This window comes from Nelumbo lutea, chromosome 1, assembly GCF_056320005.1.
Source record: "Nelumbo lutea isolate HS-2025 chromosome 1, American lotus-T2T, whole genome shotgun sequence".
NCBI classification, from domain to species: domain Eukaryota; kingdom Viridiplantae; phylum Streptophyta; class Magnoliopsida; order Proteales; family Nelumbonaceae; genus Nelumbo; species Nelumbo lutea.
Window position 1 is genome coordinate 162,952,365 of NC_142684.1, and position 14,120 is coordinate 162,966,484.

Here is a 14,120-nt window from a genome sequence, read left to right on the forward strand (position 1 = left end):
TCCTCGCATTCGCCCCCTTTTGATTTGAGCAGGTCAGTCATACCCACTCTTTCCACTCGAAAATCATGTGTTGACTCTGATGATTCATAAATCTATTTAAAGATCTATTGATGGTGAAATGAACGATCGACTATCAGCTACGTCTTTTTGGACCTGAGAAGCCAATTTTCGTCTTCGTCAAAAGCTTTGACTTCATTTGCACCTGAAAATGGTTATTGCTTGCTACCGTGGTGATGGGGAAAACCTTTGTATGCTAATATTTGGAAAGGAGAATGGAGTTTCCGCAATTGATGTAGGGATACTTGGTGGGCCTTAGATCGTGCCACATGGCATCAAATCTTGGGCGGCGTACATTACTAATTGTTTCCAAGCACTCCTAAAGCAAGATTAGCTATAAAGGGGGGGGGGGTACTCATATGAAGATAAGCACATACATTCAGAATCTCAAGAGAATCATTCTTGGCTATTAAGGACAGTTCTCACTTCTTGCCTGGTCCGATCCCTCTTAAGCACTCGGCTAACTTGATCATTAGAGTCTCCGCCCCTAGGATAACACTCAGGGCCTCTGACATGTGCTCTTCTCTTGTTTACAAATCGGACCTATCGGCCTCAGACACCGGTGAAATCCCCTTGTTGCCCTCGGCCTCATATTTGGCAACAACAATTGGTGCCGTCTGTGGGAACGTTTTCAAAACTTCCGTCTAAAAACAACTTAACTTAATCCATCAAGTTTCTGACATGGCTGATAAGCAAGACAACACTCCTAGCGCTCAAAACCTAGTCACGATGGACCAATTCAAGCTGGTCCTAAATAGGTTGGATAACCAAGCCCAGCATTTGGATGAGGTAAGGCGTCCGATAGGAGGCCGCCCCGTTAGAAGCCAGGAGCAATATAGTGGACAATCCACCCATGCATCATTAGGCCAGTGCTTGATCGGCTAGGAGAATGTTGACTCCTCAACATCCAATAGCAGCAACCAATGGGCTAGTAAGCCCCTACCAAGGACCTCTTGGCTCTTGAGCCAGAGAGGCGAATCCCATGATAACCACAAGGACCATGATGGTCGTCATCACCACATGGAGAGCAATCGGACCAACCACTATAGTCCCCATCCGAGGATTGGAATTCGACGCTACGCCTCTCCTCCACTAGTGTCTGACCTTCATGATCTCCTCAACGATCACCAAACTTACAAGGCTCAAGATGTACCAGCATCCAAGCACTCTGGGAACATGGCCAACCTGTCCCGCATGAAAGAAAACCTGGACGACCAACGTCATGGTGACATGTAGGCGTAGGTAGGCACCATCTAAGATCAGATCCAGAAGGTGAAGGAGGGCTGAAGTGATGCCTCCACTAGTCATAACCTCTCATCCACCAGGATGGAGGCCTTCATCGACTTCATCACCTTAGAGCCTTTCCCACCTAACTTTAAGGCTCCAACCCTGGAGACCTACGATGGGAGCACAGATCTAGACAACCACTTGGAAATCTTTAGAACCCTCATGCTCCTCTACGAGAACTTTGATGCCCCGATGTACCAAACCTTCTAAGCCACCTTCAAGGGAATGAAACGTAGATGGTTCTCCACGCTCCCCCTCGGTTCATCAACTCTTGAGACTAGTTTGCAGATCTATTCCTCTCCCACTTCGTCAACAGTTGACGGTGCCAGAAGACCGTCATTTCCCCAATGTTCGTCAACTGGGAAGATCTTGAAGTAAGGGATCTTGACCCCTCGGTCTCCATGCACGTAGCCATCAGTGGCCTCTGACCCGGACCCCTTAGTTGGTCCATCTCCAAGACTCCATCTAAGAACAAAGCTGAGTTTTTGAAGAAAGTCCAAAAGTACATTGCCATTGAGGAGACCGAAGCCAACAAGCGCCTCCAAGAACCAAAAGCCGAGGGGCCCCTAACAAACCATGGCCACACCAACAAAGACAGTGAGAAAAAACCATCGCCCCCTTCCTTTAACAAATATATGCCACTGAATTCCACCCAAACACATATACTCATGCAAGTAGAGAAGGAGGATTAGATGAAACGGCCAACCAAGCTGAAGAGGAACCTTAAAAGAGGTAACCCCAAGAACTACTACAAGTACCACCGTGGCACCGACCACGATACCAAGGGCTGCTATGAACTTCAGGATGAGATTGAGTCCCTTATCTGCCACGGACACCTAAAGGAGTATGTCGAGGGCGATGATGGTGCCTCGTCCTTGCAGCAGAGGTCGGGCCCTAGGTCCATCACCCCTTAGATAGAGTTATTGAAGTCATCTTTGGGGGCTTGGCCTTGGGTGGAGCATTCGCCTCGGCCAGGAATGCATACACTAGGCAGTACAATGTCCAGAGCCTAGGGGCTAAAAGGCCAAGACCAGAAGACACAATCTCCTTCTCTGACTATAACCTGCAAGGGGTCTCATTGCCCCATGATGATGTGTTGGTGGTATCTATGACTATTGCTAACTACATGGTAAAGAGAATCCTCGTGAATAGTGGCTCCTCAGAAAGTTACCCAGATGACCGAGCTCTTAGTCATGAAGATAGGTTTCCCATACAATACCATCATAGGGAGACTGACTCTTTATGCACTCAAGGCGGCCATTTCACACCTCGCCATGAAGTTTCCCACTGAATATGGTGTAGGAGTGGTTAGGGGGAACCAACAAGTTGCCAGATAATGCTATGCTACAACACTAAAAGGCAAGAACTAAGAAGCCTTATCATTGTAAGGGCTCAACGTCAGGGACAAACCAACGAGCTGAGGCCAACTGACCGAGGACCTCATCTCGGTTCCCTTAGATGAGGCCAAGCCTAAGAAGACGGTATGAGTTGGGTTAAGCCCGCAATAAAAGAACAAGCATTGACAAACTACTTGGTCGAATGCACATTTAGTCGCACCCTCGACCAGACCCCCCGAAGAGGATGAGAGGCCTTGTCCCACTTGAACTTTGCTCATGGATGGATCCTCTAACGCTAAAGGAAGTGGAGTCCGCCTCATACTTCTCACCCAAAATAACAAGTTTGAGTATGTGCTGCGTTTTGGCTTCCTTGCCTCTAACATTGAAGTTGAGTATGAGGCCTGCTCGTCGATGCTTTGCCCTTCACTAGGTCTCATGGGTCGAGAAGAAAAGAGTCGATACCTTGTCTAAACTAGCACTACCCAACATTGATGAGAAGCATGTGTATCCCGTCCAAGCTGATCCCGGCACTTTTTGGCTAGAGTACATGAGTGGAAGACCAGTACCTCATACTTGGAATTCCAAGAACCTTTGAATGTATTATCAGTGATGTAAACATGGCTAGTGGAAATTTTGTGGATAAAGTGTGCATGTTCCTCTCACCTCAGATTGATGCACCTTAGTGTAATGTTTGTTTTATCCAATTGCCAGGTACGCCCAGTTGCCTTTTTTTATCTAAGGTAAGAATTTATGGGACCTCAGCCATTGTTAATGAGCAGCCTACGACATTGGCATTGGCCTCAAAGACCCTAAAGAGAAGCGAGTCTTTATGTAGGCCAAAGAGCCGGTATCGGCCCATTACTTAATACAAAACACAACAAACAACACACTAAGTGAATAATGCTATTCCATCAAGGCAAAGGCACTCCAGGACCTTGGCTGTGTATCATTCACTGGGCCTCGGCCACATGCGAGTAACATTATAAAGATATGGCTTATGTTGCTTCTACATCCTCTTAGGAGTTCTTTCTTAAAAATAGAAAGTCCTAATTAGATCTAATACTATTCTATCCTATCTCAATCTTTTATCTTTCTAGAATTACAATTGAAATTTACATCTGATAGGACTCTTTATTCTCGAATTCGAGTTGGGTTTCTTTAATAAATTGGGCTGCTACAAGGCTTTTATGCGAATTGGGCTTCAGCTGTGAACTGGGCTTTACTATGAATTTACTTCGATTTTGGGCCCAATTTTGGACTCGATTCAGACTGAATCTGTCAAAACCCAAAAAAAAAAGTTGTGTAGTTCTCCCTTACCTTTCCGATGCATCTTGAATCATCCTAATCGGAGTCCGGATGTGAGAGTTATGCCCAAATTACTAAATGGTTCCGAAATAGTGCAAAATCATCCGATTAGCCTTGTTTTTCTCCTAATGCCTTCTTTCATGCCCTGAATCGAAATACAAGAATAATGAGTCCAATTAAGTACTATTTAAGTATAAAAGACTGAATATTTGGGATAAAAATATGATAATTTTTATTCTCATAAGCACCCTCGGTTCTATGGTCCATCATTGCAACTTTCTTCACCCTTGGGTCTTGAGGGCCATTGTTCGGTCACTTGGGAGTGGCCGTCTTCCTATTCTTGTCCTTAGCATTCCTCTTTGAACGAGGCAGTTCCCTCTTGCTCAGCCTTAATGAAGACCCCTTGACTAGACCCTTCCTAGACTTTTCCATTGCTACTTGTAGAAGTCTCTCATTCAAGCCGCCATTCATCTTTACAACCAAGGAAGACGACCAACATTACAAGAAAGGCAATGAACATCAAACAAGTGGCATAATTAGCCGATAGCAAGAGTGCCCATACCAAGGGGGGGGGGAGATTGAGGCCAGCCAACACCAAGGTATCCTCCATCACTAAGGGTCTAGCATGAATCATCCCAGTCATTCGAATCCGATTCATCATGGCCAACTCCTCACTGTTGTACAGCTTGATCCTCTCGGCCAACAAGTTTGGCATTCTATAATTAGACTGGAAGGACCATCCTTGTGGACAACTAACGAAGAAAAAACTTCTTCTTCCAGTTGTGGACAGACAACGGGTTGTCCACTACCTTACCCCATCAGCCTTAGAAGCACAACAAACCTTCCTCGTCAGGATACTTCCTCAATGTGAACAGATCCCAGAAGACTTTCAGAGTCACGAACACATCTCGGAGGCAAGCCATCACCAACATGGCCACTATGGTCCTAATGGTGTTCAGAGCAAGCTGGTTGAGGGAAATATTGTAATAATTAATGATCTCTGGGAGAGGGGAGGCAAGGGAAAACGAAGGCCAAAGTGGGGGTAGTGTTCATGCACACACACCTCCCCCATGGAGGGTTGCCATGATTGGTCACCTACGCAAGGGACTCTAACCTTATAGCCCCTTGGGATATGATACATCTCAAACAGAGCCCTCACTTGCTCTTTGCCAAGCTCGCTATCAAGGTCGGAGTGGGGGTGATGCACCAATGTCATGCCTCGACGTTTGGCCTCGACCTGCTCCTTGGGTGTAGGTTCTTCAACTTCCTCTGACTCCACCACTTTAGAAAGATCAGGGGCATTCCCCTTGGCATCGGTCCTTGGTCTTTTGGAGCCAGTACTTTCATTGGGAGAGCTTATGCCCAGTTGGTCGTGCTTGGCTCCCCTTGGGGCAGTCCTCTCCCTCAGTACTTTGACGCTGAACACTCGAGAAGAGCTCTTAGAGTCACTATTGTTGCTCCCTCTATTGGCCGAGGTGGAAGAAGAATTGATAGGGTCACTCCATTCGGGAAGGGCATAGCACTCAGGTCTAGAGTCTAAGCCCGATATGTTAAAGATGGGAGTCCTTTACCAAGAGATGAGTCTGAGCTCTCGTCTCTTGCCTAGTCTGACCCATTTCAAGCACTCGGCTAACTTGACTGTCAGAGTCTCTGCCCCTAGGATAACACCCGGGGCCTATGACGTGTGCTCTTCTCTTGTTTACATATCATACTTGTTGGCCTCGGACACTAGTGAAATCCCCTTGTTTCCCTTGGCCTCATATTTGGTAGCAACAACAACAAAGGGGAAAACCTTTGTTTGAGATCCCACGAACAATGGGGAAAACCTCTTTGCTTGCCATCGCAAGAGGATTACAAATTTGGTTTTACCTTTGTTCGAGATCATAGGAGAAGCCAATGTAGATATGACCATTGGGGCGCTAGGTGGAAGGGAGAAGAAACTCTTGAGTTTCTAGTCTAACAAAGCCCAATAATTTTTTTTAGACAGATGCATCTCACTTTTTCCCTTTTTCATCGGGGTCACACTATTTTGGTGGGATCCTGCTCACTTGTTTTTGAGATCCCACATTTCAATCTTTTCTCATCTCAAACCATTGTATCCCAACAATTAAACATGGGAAAAAGAAATCATTTAAGAATGTGCCTCTTTTCCCATCCCTTTCCCATGAGCCAAACGGAGCTAGAGATGAGAGCTTTGGCTTCCCCTTTTTTTATTCAATGTGGAAGTGCCGATTAGTAGAAAATGGAAAGCAACAAAAAGGTTTTAGGTTTTAGGTTTTAAATGCTATCTCAAATTGTTATTTAATATTTTTATTACATATAAAATATAGTAAATATATATAATCGTTTCAAGTGTAATAAGCTCGGGACAGCCAAAACCGATCCTAAACCGATAATAATCGGGGCAGAAAAATTAAAACCGGAGCCAACCCATTGATAGGGCTAATTGTTATTAACTTTTTTTTTCTTTTAGATTTTTCCTTAACATAATACAATATGTTTTCTCTGTAGGTTGGTGGAAACAAGTAACGGACTCGAATCCAAATCTCCATTGGACTACCTAGCAAAATACTTAACTGAGCCACCACTCACTTGTTATTACTTACTAGTGAACGACTCCCGTACTAAGTATGGGGAATCAATAATGTTAATTTTATATTTATTAATATTTTAAATAATTATTAGAATTTCAAGAAATATTTATTTCAAAAAATAGATTTTCAATAATTATTAGAGTATAGATAGTTTTATTTTGTTATGATACGTAGAAGGTTAATGATTAATGAGATTGATAAAATGTAGGCAGAAATGATTGTGGATAACCACTTTTGCATTTTTTTGCATTTTTTTAGGAATGGGTGGTAAATTGTGGTAGTGGGTTATGGGCTTTAGCAACAACTTCTTAGAAAATGTCATGTGCCTAGCTTTCTAGAAAAATGACAAGGCCATGTGTTTGAATGGTGGGGAGCTGTAGCTTAGTAATGGGTTGTGGGCTTTAGCAGGAATTTCTCAAAAATTGCCATGTGTCTAGCTTTTTAGAAAATGAGAAAGCCACTTGCCTGAATGATGATAGTGGGTTGTGGGCTTTAACAACAACTTTTTAGAAAGTGCAATGTGTCTAAATTTGAAAAAGCCACGTGTCTGAATGATGTGGGTTATAACCTGAAAGACTTCTTTTAATATATACTAGTGGGGACCTGTGTGATGCACATGATTTATTAAGCAAAAGCTAAATAATAGAAAGGGCCATTTATTAAAATACCCCTTATAGTTTCATGGATTTACTAAAATTTACCCTATAGTTAAAATTTTCGTAAAACACCACTTATAATTTGCAATGGATTTAATCAATCTTCCATTAGATGATAGTGGAAAATGATAGTGTTGACCCAAATGTTCATTTAAATAAATTTAATCAAAGGACAATAAATATAAAAATTCCATTTTTGCCCTTTATAAGACACAAGCAACCACTCTATTGGATATATTTGGTTAATTTTGTTTTTTGTACAAAAAAGTGTTAAGGATATTTTTGGAATAAAAAATCATGGGCCTAATGACAAAACAAACACTCCTTAATGAAATGTTGATTAAGTAAATAAGTTGTAAAATATATGGGATGTTTTAATAAAATGAAAATTATAAGGTTGGTTTAAGTAAATATGTAAATCTATAACATGTGTTCTAGTAAAAGACCCTAATAGAATCACATTAGAATATACAATTGTTTTATATTTTCAACTTTTTGAATAATTAATAATTATTCATATTTTATATACTGCTTTTAATAAATTTTCTATAATACAAAAATAACAATAATTAATTTCAATTAGGTTTATTCATCAAATTGATGAAATCGACCAACCCGATCAACTCGACCCGAGTTGGTCAGTTTTCTAGTATTTTAGGTCGGCTTTGGTTAAAAAATTTTCCAATTCGACCAAGTTGGATCAATTTCACTTTGGCCATTTGTAAACCAACTAAAATCGAATGACCTAACCATGGATATATATTAATATTTTATATTTTAAATATAATTTTTAATGTGAAAAAGTGAGAAATTTTACATATTTCTTAGTCTAAAATGTTTTATATCATAAATCTAATTTTTTAATTTATTTTTTAACAATTGCACTATAATTTTTAAGTTTAAATTTAATTTTTAGGTTTAAATCTTTTGACTTGATTGACCAAACCAAAAAATCGACCAAAATCGGTACAACCTAAGTGGGTTAGTTTGCAAAAAAGTTCAATCGATTTCACCTGACCAGGTCAGTTTGCTTGGCCGAATAGCCTATGACCGAATCGAACCAACTCATGAACACTCATAATTTCAGCTAAATTAATAGTCTCATCTCTGATAAATAACAATAGTTTAATCTTCAATAATTATTGAAAATTTATAACAAAAATACACAACTATTGAAAATATACCAATAATGAAAAAAATACAGTAATTACAAAAACACAATAAGTACTAAAAATATATTAACTTAGTTAATAAATAGTATAATCTCAAATAATAGTTTAATCTCTAATAAATATTAATCAATAAGCTATAACAAAAATGCAATAAATTAAAATTGTAAATTTCACTAATAATAGTTTAATCTCCAATAATTATTGAAAGTTTTCTATTAAATAATAAAACAAAATAAATTTATACATAATCATTGAAAATACATTTATCACAAAAAATAAATAATTACTGAAATATAATAAATATTAATTTTAGTATATATAATTATATAATAAATATAGGTTAAGAGTTTAAAATTATTATTAATAAATATTATTTTTTTTGAAAGTTATTTTCTCGAATTATCACTTGATATAAGTGAAATTAGTTATTTACAATATTATGTAAAAATATTAAATTATTATTAGTTTCAATATTATGTTATAATTATTTATGTACATAATTTCTTTATGTTACCTATTTGAAATGTAGTTATGTTAAATATTTTGTTATTTAAAATACCCAATTACTTACATACTTAAATAATATGTAAAATATTTAAATTTTAAAATATCAGTTGTTTATGGAATTGAGTTATCAATAAAATCATAATTTATACTATTATTACATAATTTCATTATTAGTTTTGTAGTATATTAAATTATTCTTAATTTCAATATTATGTTACAATTATTTTTCTGCTTTAAAGATTTTTTTTAAAATTTATTACATAATTTCGTTATTTTAGCTATTTAAAATCTAGTTATGATAAATATCTAGTTATTTAAATATTTAAATAATTTATAAAATATTTAAACTTTTTGTTATTTGAATTTTATTTATTTAAATCTATTACATATTATTAAATGTTTAAAAAACATTTAAATTGATGATCCGAAAAAATATAATTTAAATTGTTAGTACATAATTTTGTGATATATTTTGTAAAAATATAAAATTATTTATTAGATAATTTCGTCATTTTAACTATTCAAAATATAGTTATGATAAATATTTAAATAATTTATAAATTATTTAAATTTTTTTGTTATTTGAATTTTATTTATTTAAAGCTATTACATATTATTAAATATTTGAAATTCATTTAAACTGATAATCCAAAAAAACATAATTTAAATTGTTAGTACATAAATTTGTGATATATTTTGTAAAAATATAAAATTATTTTTTGTATTTTCAATAAATATTTTAAAGTTATTATATAATTTTTTTAGAATATTTAAATAATTCTTAAATTTTTTATCTAAAGTTTCTTTAGATAGATATATATAAAAAGTAGGGGAGAGGATAAATAGGAATTATAGATAATTTAGGAGAGAAGATCTCTACTAAATTAGAGATAATTGTGGAGATAAATAGGTATTGGAGATAATTTAGAAGATAAGTGGGAATTAGAGATAATTCTAGAGAAAGTGGGGGAGGTAGTTTATGATAAAATTTAGGAGAAGAGATTATTTAGGTTATTGGGAAAGTGCATGGCATTGGTTGTTTCAAAAAGGTTTTCTAGCACATAAGGGCAACTTTTTATCTTGAATATCAATAAAAAGTAATATTTTTATAAAATAACCAAAATATAATAAATTTTTTAGAAAAATATCAAGAAAGGGGCAGTGACACTGTTCATCATCTTCCTTTGCCTCTTTATTCATGCCAAAAATATCAAGAAATGTTCACGGTGGTTCCACTCTACTTTGCCATGTTGGTGGCATATGGTTCGGTGAAGTGGTAGAAGATATTTACGTTGGAGCAATGCTTTGGCATCAATCAGTTCATTGTTGTGTTTGCTGTTCCGGTGTTGTCATTCCACCTCATATCTCAGAACAACCCACACTAGATGGACACGAAGTTCATACTGGTTTATACAGTTTCAAAGATCTTTGGTGCTTGTTTTGCTCTCCCTTTGGCCTATGATCTTGCATGGAGGACTAGATTGGTTAATCACTCTCTATGTACCGAGTCAAAAGTTGACAGCAACGGGCACATTCGAGTTCGTAACCGATAGTCTATGTCATCCGCCCCGGATTCAGCATTATCACCCTCCATTGGAATTACCCCACAATCATCAAACCTATCAGGAGCCAAAATCTATTCAGTAAACACTCCAACCCCACCTCGCGAGTTCAACCATGACAACACTGATATAGCTTTTTGCAATGCCAATTTGGCATTCGGCTACCAGTCAGTAGCCAACCTGGCTATCCAAGTATGCATCATCCGACGCCTACTTTCTCCAGTTAACGCCACGCGCACCGAATTTCAATGAATTGGATACAACGACAGTGACAACATCAAATACACTGACGTGTATCAAATCTCTGGTAGGTGGGAGGGTTTTCCAGTAGACGTCACCAGCATTCTTCAACGTGAAGATGGTGTGGGAGTCACTGGGGAAGGGTCAAGCTAGGGGGAGGGGGAGGGGGACTATTAGAAGTTGTTACACATTTCTAGAATATTTTACTTAAGAAGCAAGTAAATTACTGTGGTGAAAATTCCTTCAGTAAAAGAAGGATCTAGAGCAAATAATATTGACCACAACCTCTTGTATTTCAAATGGGAATGGGAGAAATAGAAAAAATACATAAGCTACTAGCATTCTCTCTCCTATTTCCTATCATATACTCTACTTTTCTATACCATGAGTATACCAACAGTGGTATCAGAGCTTTGTTTGATCAACACTAGGTGTAATCCTTCCTACTCATTATGAATACCGATTCCAACCACTCTTCTCTTTCTCTTCCAATTTTCCATGGAGAAAATTATGTTTTCTGGTCCATCAAAATGATGACCCATTTTCAATCACAAAATCTATGGAAAATTGTCGAAGAAGGATTCAGTATTCTTGAAGACACTTCTACTCTCTCAGCAAATCAAAAGAAGGCCCAAGAAGAGAATCAATAAAAAGATTCTCAAGCATTATTTTGCTTACAGCAAGTAATGACAGACAATATATTTCCATGAATTATGGGCGTGCCAACTGCAAAAGAAGCATGAGTCACATTGTAGGAGGAGTTCCAAGGAACTATCAAGGTACGCACTATTAAACTGTAGAAGCTTAGAAGAGATTTTGAAAATCTTAAGATGAAAGATAATGAGACGGCAAAAGATTACTACTCTAGAATAAAAGAAATAGTAAATCAAATGAGAGCCTATGGGAAAATTATTTCTGATAAGAAAATAGTCGAAAACTACTAATTTCCTGTACAGAAAAATATGATGCAATAATTTATGTGATAGAAGAAACAAAGGATTTAGAAACTTTATCACCAACTGAATTAATGGGCTCTCTTGAAGCACATGAAAATAGGCAAGATAGGTAGAATGAAAATTTGACTGAAAATGCCTTTCAGTCTAAAATTAATTCGCGGTCATAAATCAAAAGCTGATGGGAGAAAGTCAAAAGGAAAACAAAAAGAAAATAATGACAAGTATCCTCCATGTGATATTTGTAAAAGGAAAAACCACTTGGAGAAAGATTGTTGGTTTAAAGGAAAACCCCAATGCCAAAGTTGTAAAAAGTTCGGGCACGTTGAAAAAACTTGTTGTTTGAAGAAATTCCATCAAGATAACTTTTCAGAAGAGAAAAATGATAAGAATAATCTCTTCTACGTCTGCCAAGCTGCATTAGAAGAAAAGAAGGATACTTGGTATTTAGACAATGGGTGTAGTAACCACATGACGAAAAATGAAAGCATCTTTTATAGTCTTGATAAAATCAAGACAAAAGTCAAAATTGGTAATGACAACTTCATGGAAGCAACGGGAAAATGCACCATTGTCATTGACACCAGACAAGGCAAGAAATACATCAATGATGTACTCTTGGTCCCCAACATTGATCAAAACCTACTAAGTGTACGTCAAATGATGGATAAAGGATAATCTTTACATTTTGAGGGAGATTCTTGCATAATCTATGACAAGCAAGACAAATCCCTTGAAATTGCAAAAATAAAAATGAAAGAAAACTGATGTTTTCCCATACAATGGAGATATGCAAGCAATGTAGCAATGCAAGTGCAAGTGGACGAGTCGTGGCTCTGGCATAGAAGGTTCGGGCATTTCAATTTCCATGGGTTAAAGATCCTTTAGTAGAAGAACATGATGTGAGACCTACCAGCAATCAAGGAGCTCAACAATGTCTACGAAGGGTGTATGCTTGGGAAACAACATCGACAACACTTCCCATCGAAAAAGCTTGGAGAGCCAAAGAGCCACTAGATTTAATCCATATAGATGTTTGCGGTCCAATGCGTATTCCATCAAATGATCAAAACAGGTACTTCATTCTCTTCATCGATGACTATACTAGAATGACATGGGTTACTTTTGGCGAGATAAATTGCAAGTCTTCGATATTTTTAAGAAATTCAAAACCCATGTCGAGAAGCAAAATGGTCACAACATCAAGACGATAAGAAGTGACAGAGGCAAAGAATACACTTCTAATGAATTCAGCAAGTTTTGTGAAGATAAAGGAATGGAGCATCAACTCACAGTCGGATACGCACCAGAACAAAATGAAGTATTTGAAAGAAAAAAATAGAACAATTATGGAGATAGCAAGAGCCATGCTCATGGAAAAGGGTCTTTCAAAAAATTTTTGGGTAGAGGCAGTAAGCACTACAGTCTACTTGCTCAATAGATGTCCAACCAAAGCTGTGCAAGATAAGACACCAATCGAAGCTTGGAGTGGGCAAAAGCCATCAGCAAAACATCTCAGAGTTTTTGGCTGCATATGCTACACTCACATTCCACAAGAGAAAAGAGGCAAGCTGGACGAGAAGACTGAGAAATGAATCTTCTTAGGCTATAGCACTCAATCAAAAGGCTATCGAGTCTATAGCTTAAAAACAAAGAAGTTCATAATTAGTCAAGACATAAGATTCGATGAAGATGCTGCATACAATTGGGAGATAGAAGAAGTTGAAAGAAAGAGTATCAACATGCCCCTATTACCAAGACAAGAAATTGAAGAAGGTTATGATCAAACTGGATTGCCAACTCAACCAATAACACAATTAGATCCAGTACAAGCCTCATAATCTCCTCCAGACTCGCCACCAAGACGAACTAAATCCTTAACAAAGATATATGAGACATGCAATTTGATGCTTATGGAGCCAAAAAGCTTTGAAGAAGCTTTTAAGAAAGAAGTATGGAGAATAGTTATGGATGAAGAGATAAAGATGATCGAGAAAAACGAGACATGGGAGCTTGTAGATCGTCTACAAAACAAAGACACTATTGGAGTTAAGTGGGTCTACAAGATAAAGCTTAACTCAGATGGCTCAACCCAAAAGCATAAAGCAAGGTTAGTTGCCAAAGGATACTCACAACAATGTGGTGACTACAATGAGACATTTGCTCCAATTGCACGCCTTGACACAATCAGGGCATTGATTGCACTAGCTACACAAAAGAAATGGAAGATTTTCCAACTAGATGTGAAGTCAGCATTCCTTAATGGCTACCTTAAGGAAGAAATCTATGTGGAGCAACCTCAAGGGTTCGTGGTGCAAGGACAAGAAAATAAAGTTCTCAGATTAAAGAAGACATTATATGGCCTAAAGCAAACTCCACGAGCCTGGTACAGTAGAATCGACAACTACTTCACTGAGCAAGAATTCAAGAGGAGCAAAAGTGAGCTAACA